This window comes from Hemiscyllium ocellatum, chromosome 16 (assembly GCF_020745735.1).
Source record: "Hemiscyllium ocellatum isolate sHemOce1 chromosome 16, sHemOce1.pat.X.cur, whole genome shotgun sequence".
Taxonomy (NCBI): Eukaryota; Metazoa; Chordata; class Chondrichthyes; order Orectolobiformes; family Hemiscylliidae; genus Hemiscyllium; species Hemiscyllium ocellatum.
In genome coordinates, this window is record NC_083416.1 from 69,976,152 (window position 1) to 69,987,316 (window position 11,165).

Sequence of the window (11,165 nt, forward strand, 5' to 3'; positions counted from 1 at the left end):
AAATAACATGAAAACATATAACTTGCAAATAGTTCTGCACAGTCTATTAATATTGATTAATTCCACCAAATAAAAGGAACAGCAGAGCATTATACATTGAGGTGATGTGGCCACTAGAATACACTGATATATCCCCGAGTGATTTTCTTTTTTAGCTTGCCAAATAGTAATGACAATGCAAAAGAGAACAAGGAGGGCAACTTCCTGGTTATACTGAAATGCTGCAATAATCATAGCATGTAACATACTGCGTCACTTTTCCTCTAAATATAGACCAAGGTAATTGTATCCAAACAGAACTATTCCCATTTATTTAATTATATAAATCTACAAATACAGCATGTTATCATGCCTCTCAGAATTAATATTAAGTACTAATGCAGTCACAATATTGATTTGTTGTTGTTACCTACCAAATGTGGCAGTCATTTTATGTTGAACATGATTCAGCAACAGTAATAAAATAAATAACCAGTCAATCTGATTTTTGTTTGGTAACAATGGTTGAGAAAGGAATACTGGCAATGAGAAGTATTTATTTCCCTTCTTTGAATAATGCCATGGAATACTTAATGTCCATATGTTGCATCAGGCAGTCTAACATGTCATTCAAGGGTGACACCTCTGACAGTGCAGCACTTCCTCAGTATAGCATTGGAATTTCTAATCCAAATCGCAGAAGGTTGTTACTTCCAAGAATCCTGAAACAGTGGATAGGAAGATGTATAATTCACTCTGTGGCGATCCTTGGGGAGGATATTGTGGATTCTGGGTGCAGCCAAAACTAGGCTTGGTTGTGATGCCAGGAATTGTCAATGAACTCACAAACAGTATCCGGGTAGAAGAGATTTGAGTTTGCATTAATGTTTTACTCTTAGCAACTAAACTGATTAGCCATGAATAACCATTATTTGGGTGCAATGTTGAGTCTGCCTGTCACTTTTGGAATAACATCACAATAATCAGGCAATGCCTTCAGGCAGTAAAGGAAGGAAGGAAACTGGAAGAGAAAATTGGTGAGAAAAAAGTTGTTAACCTGTTAGCCAACTGCTGCAGTAAATGTTTTGTCTGTAAAGCACATTTGGGAAGCATTAGATTTTGCCTAGATGTCACAGTGACACTGCTATCTTTGAAGTTTAGGATCTATAATTGGGAAAACAGTAGAACAAACATCTTGAGTGTAGGAGTTATTTTTTGCTTGAGTTTTAACTTTGGGCAAATATAGACACATATGCCTATTTTCTTCAAATAGTGCAACTTTTTGCAATGTATATACATTAAAGTACACAAATAATGAGCTTATTTAATATAGTCCAAATATCACGTGTAGGAAATGAATAAATCAGGTGTTATGCAACAAAGATTCAAAGGAGTGAAATAAAGTTTCACCAAGATAATTCCTGGGATGGACTGATTGTCCAATGAGGAACTGCAAAATAGACGGCCTATATTCTCCGAAGAATGTTAGATGATCTCATTCAAACGTTTGGTTTCCTTGCAGAAATCAGCAGGGTACAATTAGCAGAAGCAATGTTCTCTGTCTGGACATTTGCATCAAGGTGCAGTGTCAGAATAAGCAGTATGGCATTTAGCACTAAGACAAGGAGGAATTTCTTCACTCAGGGGGTGGTGCATCTTTGGAATTCTTTGCCTCAGAGGCCTGTGGAGACTAAGTCTCAGAATATGTTCAAGACTGAGGTTGGTGGATTTCTACATATTGAAAACATCAAGGTTCAGGGGATATTGCAGGAAAATTGTGTTGAAGTAGAAAATCAGCCACTGAATGAAAAAACTGGTTTAAAGGGTTCAATGACCAGCTGGTGTTCCTTTTTTATGCTCTTCTGATAACTTCTACATCAGTGTCTATTAAAGAAGCCTTCAGTCTTCCCTCTTCACACCAACAGCAATTATGAGATTCATAAAGTACACAAGAAGACCACTCTGTTTTTTGTGTCTGCTCTTTGTGTTCATTGCAATCGTAACAAGGTTGATGAGTTAACAGCACAAATCATCATGAATGAATATGATTTGGTAGCTATTAAGGAGACACAGTTACAGAATTGTCATGACTGGGAGTTAATTATCCAGCGGTACCAGACTATTTGGAAGGACAAATAGCAATGAAAGGGAGGTGGTGTAGCTCTGATATTCAAGGTCAACATCAGGGCAGGGCTGAGAGATGATGTAGGTTCTATGGAGAATGAGGTTCAATTTCATTTGGGTGGAAACTAAAATTCTGAGAAGAAAAAGTCACTGATAGGCGTAGTCTATAGGCCACCAAATAATAACATCACATTGGGGCAGGCAATGAACAAAGAAATAACTAATGCCTGTAAAAATGGTATGGCTATTATCATGGGGAATTTTAATCTACATGTAGACACCAAAATTGGAGTTGGAGGTGTAGTGGACAGCGAAGAGGGTTCCCTCAGATTACAACAGGATTTTGACCAGATGGGCCAATGGGCTGAGAAGTGGCAGATGGGGTTTAATTTAGATAAATGTGAGGTGCTGCATTTTGGGAAAGCAAATCTTAAGAGGACTTATACACTTAATGGTTAAGGTCCTAGGAAGTGCTGCTGAACAAAGAGACATATAATATAAGCAGAGGGTTAGATAGGGTGGACAGGGAGAGCCCTTCTCCAAGAATGGTGGCGTCGAGCATGAGGGAGCATAGCTTTGATTTGAGGGGTGATAGACATAGGACAGATGTCAGAGGTAGTTTCTTTACTCAGAGAGTAGTAAGAGTATGGAATGCTTTGCCTGCAACGGTAGTAAATTCGCCAACTTTTAAGTACATTTAAGTCGTCATTGGACATGCATATGGACGTACATGGAATAGTGTAGGTTAGATAGGCTTCAGATTTGTATGACAAGTCGGCACAACATCGAGGGCCGAAGGGCCTGTACTGCGCTGTAATGTTCTATGTTCTAAAGATTGGTCGAACTAGCTTGGCCACGGTAGCCTTGAGGACGAATTCATTGAATGCATCCGCAATAGTTTTCTTGAATAGTATGTAATGGAACTGTTATGAAGTTGTGGATGTACTGTATCTTTAAGAGAGCTGAAATTTTTGACTAGCACAGAGTTCTGAACAAGGTAACAATGAAACATTTATTTGGTCAAACAACCAGCTAAGAAATGTGTTGCCTGGATACAAAAACAAATTCAAATTTGGCCAATCAGTTTAAATTATGCCTGAAGATAGCAATCTCCAACCAAGTTTGAATTTTGTTTAGACAATATTAAAACCAATGAAACAATCCGATGCTTTGGGGTATAAATATCAGACATTTTGAACAGTTACCCAGAGTAGCAAACAGCACCAACAAAAACAGAATATTAGAGACTCCCCGCAGAACTGCTCTCTTAAAGGTAGCTTTACCTATCAAAGACCTGTAAAGCAGAATCCCTAAGAAGAAGAAAAGACAGAGGAAAGTCTACAGAGGACACTCGGCAAAGCTGCCTGGTTTTCAAATGTGATTATATTTTTTGTAAATCATAATCAGGATTTTTATCGAACCAGTATTGTAGAGGGGGAGGTAAAAGATAGACTTAAGAGAAAGGAGTTGTAAATAGCTGTTAGTTAATTTTTCTCTGTTAGACTTTTAAAAAATAAACTTTTACTTTACATAGTGACTTTTGGGGTAGTTCTTTGCCTCTTGAATGTTAACAGATTACAGTATGGGGTGAATCTTTTCTGTATTGCTGGTTTAAATAACCAGAAAGGTTTACTCCATGTCATAACAGAACTGCTGAGGGAGCAAGCTATCCTAGATCTAGTCCTGTGTAATGAGACAGGAATAATTAATTACCTCATAATTTGGGATCCTCTTGGAAGAGGTGATCACAGTATGGTTGAATTTAGAATACAGCTGGAGAGTGTGGTTGAACAAGGGACGCTACAACAGAATGAGGGAGGACCTGGCTAGAGTAGGCTGGAAACAAAGATTTTATGGTCAGACGGTTGATGAGGAGTGGAGGACTTTCAAAGAAATTTTTCAAGGTGTTCAGCAAAAGTATATTCCAGTGAAAAGGAAGGACTACAAGAAGAGAGGTAATCTGCCATGGGCATCTAAGGAAATAAGGGAGGCTATCAAACTGAAAAAGAACACATATAGTAGTGGCCAAAAACAGCAGGAATCTAGAAGACTGGGATAACTTTAACGGTCAATGGGAAGCCACAAAAACAGTTATAAAGAAAAGTAAGATAGTTTATGAGAAAAAAACTAGCACAGAATATAAAGACAGATAGCAAAAGTTTCTATGAATATATAAAACGAGAAAAAGTGGCTAAAGTAAACATTGGTCCTTTAGGGGATGAGAAGCAGCATTCAGTTATGGGATATGATTAAATGACCAAGGCATTGAACAGGTACCTTGTACCAGTGTTCATAGTGGAGGACACTAATACCATGCCAGTGAGTGACGATGAGATGAAGGCAGTTCAGGACCTAGAAACAATCATTATTAAAGATGAGCTAGTGTTGGATAAGCTAATGGACCTAAGGATAGATAAGTCTCCTGGCTCTGATGGAATGCACTCCAGGCTACTAAAAGCGATGGCAGGAGAAATAGCTTTCGCACTGGCAGTAATTTTCCAAAACGTGCTGGACTCAGGGGCAGTCCCAGCAGATCAGAAAACAGCAAATGTGATGCTAGTGTTTAAAGATGTTGCTCGTGTTTGAGAATTTGAGCTATAGGAAGAGGTTGAATAGGCTGGGGCTGTTTGCCCTGGAGCGTCAGAGGCTGAGAGGTGACCTTATGGAAGTTTATAAAATCATTAGGGACATGGATAGGGTAGGGTAAATAGGGTAAATAAATGGGGTGGGGGAGTCCAGAACTAGAGGGCATAGATTACTTACAGTGTGGAAACAGGCCCTTCGGCCCAACAAGTCCACACCGACCCGCCAAAGCGCAACCCACCCATACCCCTACATATACCCCTTACCTAACACTACGGGCAATTTAGCATGGCCAATTCACCTGACCCGCACATCTTTGGATTGTGGGAGGAAACCGGAGCACCCGGAGGAAACCCACGCAGACACGGGGAGAACGTGCAAACTCCACACAGTCAGTCGCCTGAGGCAGGAATTGAACCCAGGTCCCTGGCGCTGTGAGGCAGCAGTGCTAACCACTGTGCCACCGTGCCGGTTTAGGGTGAGAGGGGAAAGATACAAAAGAGACCTTAGGGGCAACTTTTTACACAGAAGGTGGTGCGTGTGTGGAATGGGCAGCCAAAGGAAATGGTGGAGGCTGGTACAATTGCAACATTTAAGAGGCATTTGGATGGATATATGAATAGGAAGGGATTCAAGGGATATGGGCTGGGTGCTGACAGGTGGGACTAGATTGGGTTGAGCTATCTGGTCGGCATAGACAAGTTGGACCAAAGGGTCTGTTTCCATCTCTATGACTATGACATCTCTATGACTCTATGACTAAAAAGGGAGGTAGACAAAAGATGGGGAATTACAGTCCAGTTAACTTAACCTCTATAATGGGGGAAGATGTTTAAATGTATTATCAAGGAAGAAATAGCAGGGCATCTTGAAAGAGGTTGTCCCATTGGACAGACGCAGCATGTGTTCATGAAGGGCAGGTCATGCTTGACAGATCTTTTGGAATTCTGTAGACATTCTGAGCAAGGTGAACAACGGGGACCCAGTGGATAGATATGGTGTACCTAGATTTCCAAAGGCCTTCAACAAGGTTCTGTACATGAGGCTGCTGCATAAGATATGGATGCATAGTGTTAGCCGTAGAGTATTAGCATGTATTGAGGATTAGTTGACTAACAGGACAGCAAAGAGTGGGGATAAATGGGTGCTATTCTGGCTGGCAATCAATAACTAGTGGTGTGCCTCAAGGATTGGTGTTGGGACCGCAATTATTTATAACTTATATAGGTGATTTGGAGTTGGGAACCACATATACGTTGTCAAAGTTTGCAGACAACACTAAGATGAGTGGCACAGCAAAGTGCGCAGAGGACGGTGGAACTTTGCAGAGGAACATAAATGCATTGAGTGAGTGGTCAAAGGTCTGGCAGATGAAATACAATGATAATAAATGTGAAGGCATACATTTTGGTAGGTGTGACAGTAAAATAGGTTATTACTTGAATGGTAAAATGTTGCAGCATGCTGCAGTGCAGAGGGACCTGGGTGTCTTTGTGCATGAATCACAGAAGGTTGATCTGCAGGCACAACAAGGAATTGGGAAGGCAAACAGAATTTTGTCCTTCATTGCTAAAGGGGTTGAGTTTAAAAGCAGAAAGGTAATGTTGCAGCTGTACAAGGTACTGGTGAAGCCACACCTAGAGTACTGTATGCAGTTTTGGTCTCCTTATTTGAGAAAGGATGTACTGGCACTGGAGGGGGTGCACAGGAGGTTCACTAGGTTGATTCCAGAGTTAAGGGTGTTAAATTATGAGAGATTGAGTAAATTGGGATTATATTCATTGGAAATCAGAAGAATGAGGGGGGAATCTTATAGAAACATATAAAATTATGAAGGGGATTGATAAAATAGAAGTAGATAGGATGTTTCCACTGGTAGGTGAAGCTAGGGCAAGAGGGCATGGCCTCAAGACTCGAGGGTGCAGATTTAGGACTGAATTGAGAAGGAACTTCTTCACCTAAAGGGTTGTTAATCTATGGAATTCCTTGTCCAGGGAAGTAGTTTGAGCTACTTCAGTAAACACTTTTAAAGCTAAACTAGATTGTTTTGGAAAACAAAGGAATTAAGGGATACAGTGAGAGTGAGGATAAGTGCAGCTGAGTCCATGAAAAGATTAGCCATGATCTTGTTGAATGGCAGAGCAGGTTCGAAGGGCCAGACAGCCTATTCCTGCTCCTAGTTCTTATGTTCTTATCACAGAGCCTAACTAAATTAAATTAAAATGCTACTCTTTATTTTATATGTACCATATCTTAAGAAACAGACGAGTGGGTGCAGCAGGGGTTAACAAGCACAATTAACATTCAGACTGATGGATGGAGGTTCTGCTCTCTCTGCTGGCTGTGAGGATGTTAAATGTGATAAATTGAGCTCGTCTTGACTCAAGTACCAAGTAGACCAGAGCTGAAATGCAGAAGCGTCTGCATTGCAATACAAAAGATGTGGCAATCTCCAAGAAATTAGAAAGGGATGTTTTTCTGAGGCTGAGATTGAGAAGAAGGAGCACTTTTGGATAGAGATTTAATCAACATCTGTCAACACGATAACCTGAGTTGACAGTAATTGATGGTAACCTGGTGTGTTGAGAATGGAACAGTCTTCATTTTGCAGTAGCTATGAGAGCCAAAAAAATGACATTACAATAAAGTTTAAAGAAACCTTTCAGAACAACTCAAACTAACACTAGGTTGCATTAACCAGATATCAAGAAAGTTTCAAGTCAATTCTATATATCATAAATTAGACCTTGAAACTGATGAAACTGCTATGGAAATTATTAAAGACAAGTCAGTACAGATCTGACTCTGTTAACATCTTGCTAGAAATGAGAATAGAAATCTTACATCCATTTACTGCCAGATATATGAATTAATTCCACACCAACACCGCCTTCAAAATTAGGAACATAGCAAACTTGTGCAGTGAAAAAGGCAAAATAGAACTCCTGACCCACTCAAGAGTTCTCTGAAGTATTAAGTTGACTGCCTCAGCTTTGTCACTATAGGCAGATATAAGAGGCAAGTAGACCAGCTATACCTACATAACAACACGTCTTTATCACTACAACAGATTATCTGGTCATTTATCCTAATGCTACTTATGAGATCTTGTTCTGCACAAAACTGGCTGTTGTATTTTTCTACATAACAACAGTGACTGCACTTCAAATATACTTCAGTGGCTGTGAATGCATTGGGACATCCTAAGATTGTGAAAGGTACGGTATAAATGCAAGCCCTTTGCCTTCTCACTGTTTGAAATAGGGTCTGCCTTGACAGCAACTATACTGCACAATCACACAGCACAACACAATAAGTGAAGGAGCTCCATCTGAGAGTGGAAAGTGCAGTGAAAGTAAGGGAATTAACTAGAGAAAAGGCATCTTGAGAGTCGAAAACGAAATAACTATTATAACATTTAAAATCATATGTAGTGTCATTCAAAGGTTTTTACCAAGAATGATTGAAGCATGGTGTATAAACTTCTGGTGCAATATGCTGAGTTGCAGCTTGTCCCCAACTCAATGATTGTTTGATTCTATTGGAATGTTAGGACAGTAGAAAAGTAATCACTGTTTATGTCTTTAGTTTACAGCTTTAGCAAAATTGCTGGTAGCTGTACTCCCTCAGAATAAACAGATGACGTCAATAGTTGAAGCTTCTTGAGGATGTTTCTTCATTTTTATGAGACACTGTCAAATATACCTTCATCTTGTTCAAAATCTTTTAAAAAATGGAAAGAAAGGCCATGGAACAAAAAAAAATAACTAGTCTAAGAAGCTCAGAACTGCACCTGTCAGGTCTGAAGAATGGGCTGTCTTCAAATTGGTAAAATCTAATGCATACCAGAAATATTAAAGCACCATTAAATATTTCCACCTATTCTGAAACTCATCAGATGTGACTACTAGGGGGCTGAATTTACAATGAAATTTCATCAGAATCACTGCAAATAAGCCCAGAAACAGAAGTTCAGCCATTTGAGATTGCTCGACTATTCAATGACATCATGGCTAAATTCATAGTCATCAACTCGATTTTCTTGCCTTTTCCATAAAATTCTTGATTCCCTTACTGACTAAAAATCTATGTACCTCAGCTTTGAATATACTTAATGACTGGGCTTTACAGCCTTCTGTGGTAAAGAATTCCACAGATTCCTTAAGCTCTGAAAGAAGAAATTCCTCCTTCATCTCTGTATTATATGGGTTTGTTCTAAGATTATGTCCTCTGATCTTAGACTCTCCTACAAATGACTCCCAAATTCCTCTATGTTGTAGCTTTCTGCAGTTTTTCTCCATTTAAATGATATTCAGCTCCTCTATTCTTCTTGCTGAAGTACATTACCTCAGATTTTTCAACATTATAATACAACTGCTTAATTTTTGTCCACTTGCCTAACAAGTCTATATCCCTTTTGCAGACTTTGAGAGTCATTCTCACCATTTGCCTTCCTGCCTTTTTTTGTGTCATGTGCAAGTTTGGCTGTAATATTTTCACTTCTCTCATTCAAGTTATTAACAAATTTGTAAATAATTGTGACCCCAATACTGATCCCAATGACACTCTACTAGCTAGGCTGCCACCCTGAAAATGCTCCCTTATCCCACCTCTTTGTCTTTTATTAATTAGCCAACACCCTATCGATGCTCATCTACTACCTCCAACACCATAAGCTTTTCTCCTTTCAGTAACATAACGTGTGGTACATTATCAAATGCTTTCTTTAAATCTAAATATATTACATCCACTGGTTGACCTTTATCTATGCTGACAGTTATTGCCTTAAAGAATTCTACTAAATCTATGAAGCATGATTTCCCCCTAATGAAGCCATGTTGACTCTGCTTAATCATGTTAGGTATTTCTAAATGCGTTATTATTATAGTTTTATAATAGATTCTAATATTTTCCCAATGACAGATGTTAAGCTAACTGGCCTATTTATAAACTGACATGTTTTTGTCTCCTTCCCTTTGTAAATAAAGAGTTATGTTGGCAGTTTTCCAATGCTCTGGGACTTTTCCTAATCTAAGTTTACTGACAGTGAGTCCAATATCTCTGAAGCTACTTTTTTTTTACTATCCCAGGTTGCAACCCTAGGGGACTTATTAGTCTTTAGCCTCAAAAGTTTCCATAGCACTATTTTCTAATGATAGTTATTGTATTAATTTCCTCTCCTTTTGCCCCTTGATTAATTAGTGTTCTAGAATATTCTTCCAAAGGGAAGACTGAAACAAAGTATTTAGTCAACTCCTCTACAATTTCCGTTTCCCCATTGCTAGTTCCCTAGCCTAGTTCTCTGACCCAAATCTCTGAATTCAAGCCACCTAGCAGTAACAACATGAGAAAGGACCTTTTTTTCACAGGAGTGATTGGGGTCAAGAATGCATTGCCCAAGAAGGCAGATAAAATCAGGGTTTTCAAGTGAGAATTTGACAAGCTTAGAATCATAGAATCCCTACACTGTGAAAGAAGGCCATTCAGCCTGTTGAGTCCACACTGACCTTCCAAAGAGCATTCCACCCACCCTATCCCTGTATTCCCCATGGCTAATTCACCTAACCTGCATATCTTTGGATGGTGGGAGGAAACCAGAGCACCCACAGGAAACCTATCGCAGACATAAGGAGAATGTGCAAACTCCACACAGACAGTTGCCTGAAGATTCTAAGGAGAAAACAAAATACAGAACTGTGGGGAAAAGACAGGAGAATTAGATTAATTTAGTTGTATTTGCAGTGACGCAGCACTGACAAGATGGCCTGATTTCAATTTAGTTTTGAAAGAGGAGAGAATTCTAATCACAGGAAAAACCCCAAAGAGCTGTGGATGCTGGAACTCTGAAATAAAACCAGTCATTGGTGGAAAAACTCAGCAGGTGTGGTAGCATCTGTGGAGAGAAAGCAAAGTTAATGTTTTGGGTCCAATGACCTTTCTTCAGAATCCTAATCGCATCAGTTTTCACAGGGTCCTATGTCAATAGATGTGAGAGAGAGCCTAGCGAGTTTGTGTGTGTAAGTGTGTGTTCAATATTTATCATGGGCAGGCAGGAATCTGCTGTTAGGCCTCAGTCAGATCAGACTCAGTCATGATCTTTGAATGTAGAGGGTCTAAATAGCCTATTCCATACAGTTATATATAGAACTGTATCAAGCACAGTGCTGTTGGAAGGATTCTGCAGCTCACCAAAAAAAAAGGTTTTGGACCAATAAGGGAAAAGCTAGTAAAGTTGCGGGAACAAATCCAACAGATTTATATCATTATTTTTGTTTTTTTTACTTTAAAGCACTGGCGCCTGTTTATACACCAACTGAAGCATATACACTGCCACGTTACTCATACAGCCCTTGCAATAATGACTGCTTTAATTAAGGATTATAACAAAATACACAATCCAGAGATCATTAACGTACAAGTTGTGAAGTACGCATGACCTTCAGTGGTCGAGTTTTTATGAAAATGTGACTCCAACAACT

The 11,165-nt window shown here is 39.3% G+C and overlaps 1 protein-coding gene across 2 annotated transcripts in view; it reads right to left on the reverse strand.

The window, feature by feature from the left end:
* Window positions 1-11,165, reverse strand: part of spry4 (sprouty homolog 4 (Drosophila)) — a 69,557-nt gene that overhangs the window by 10,926 nt on the left and 47,466 nt on the right. The window lies entirely within an intron of this gene.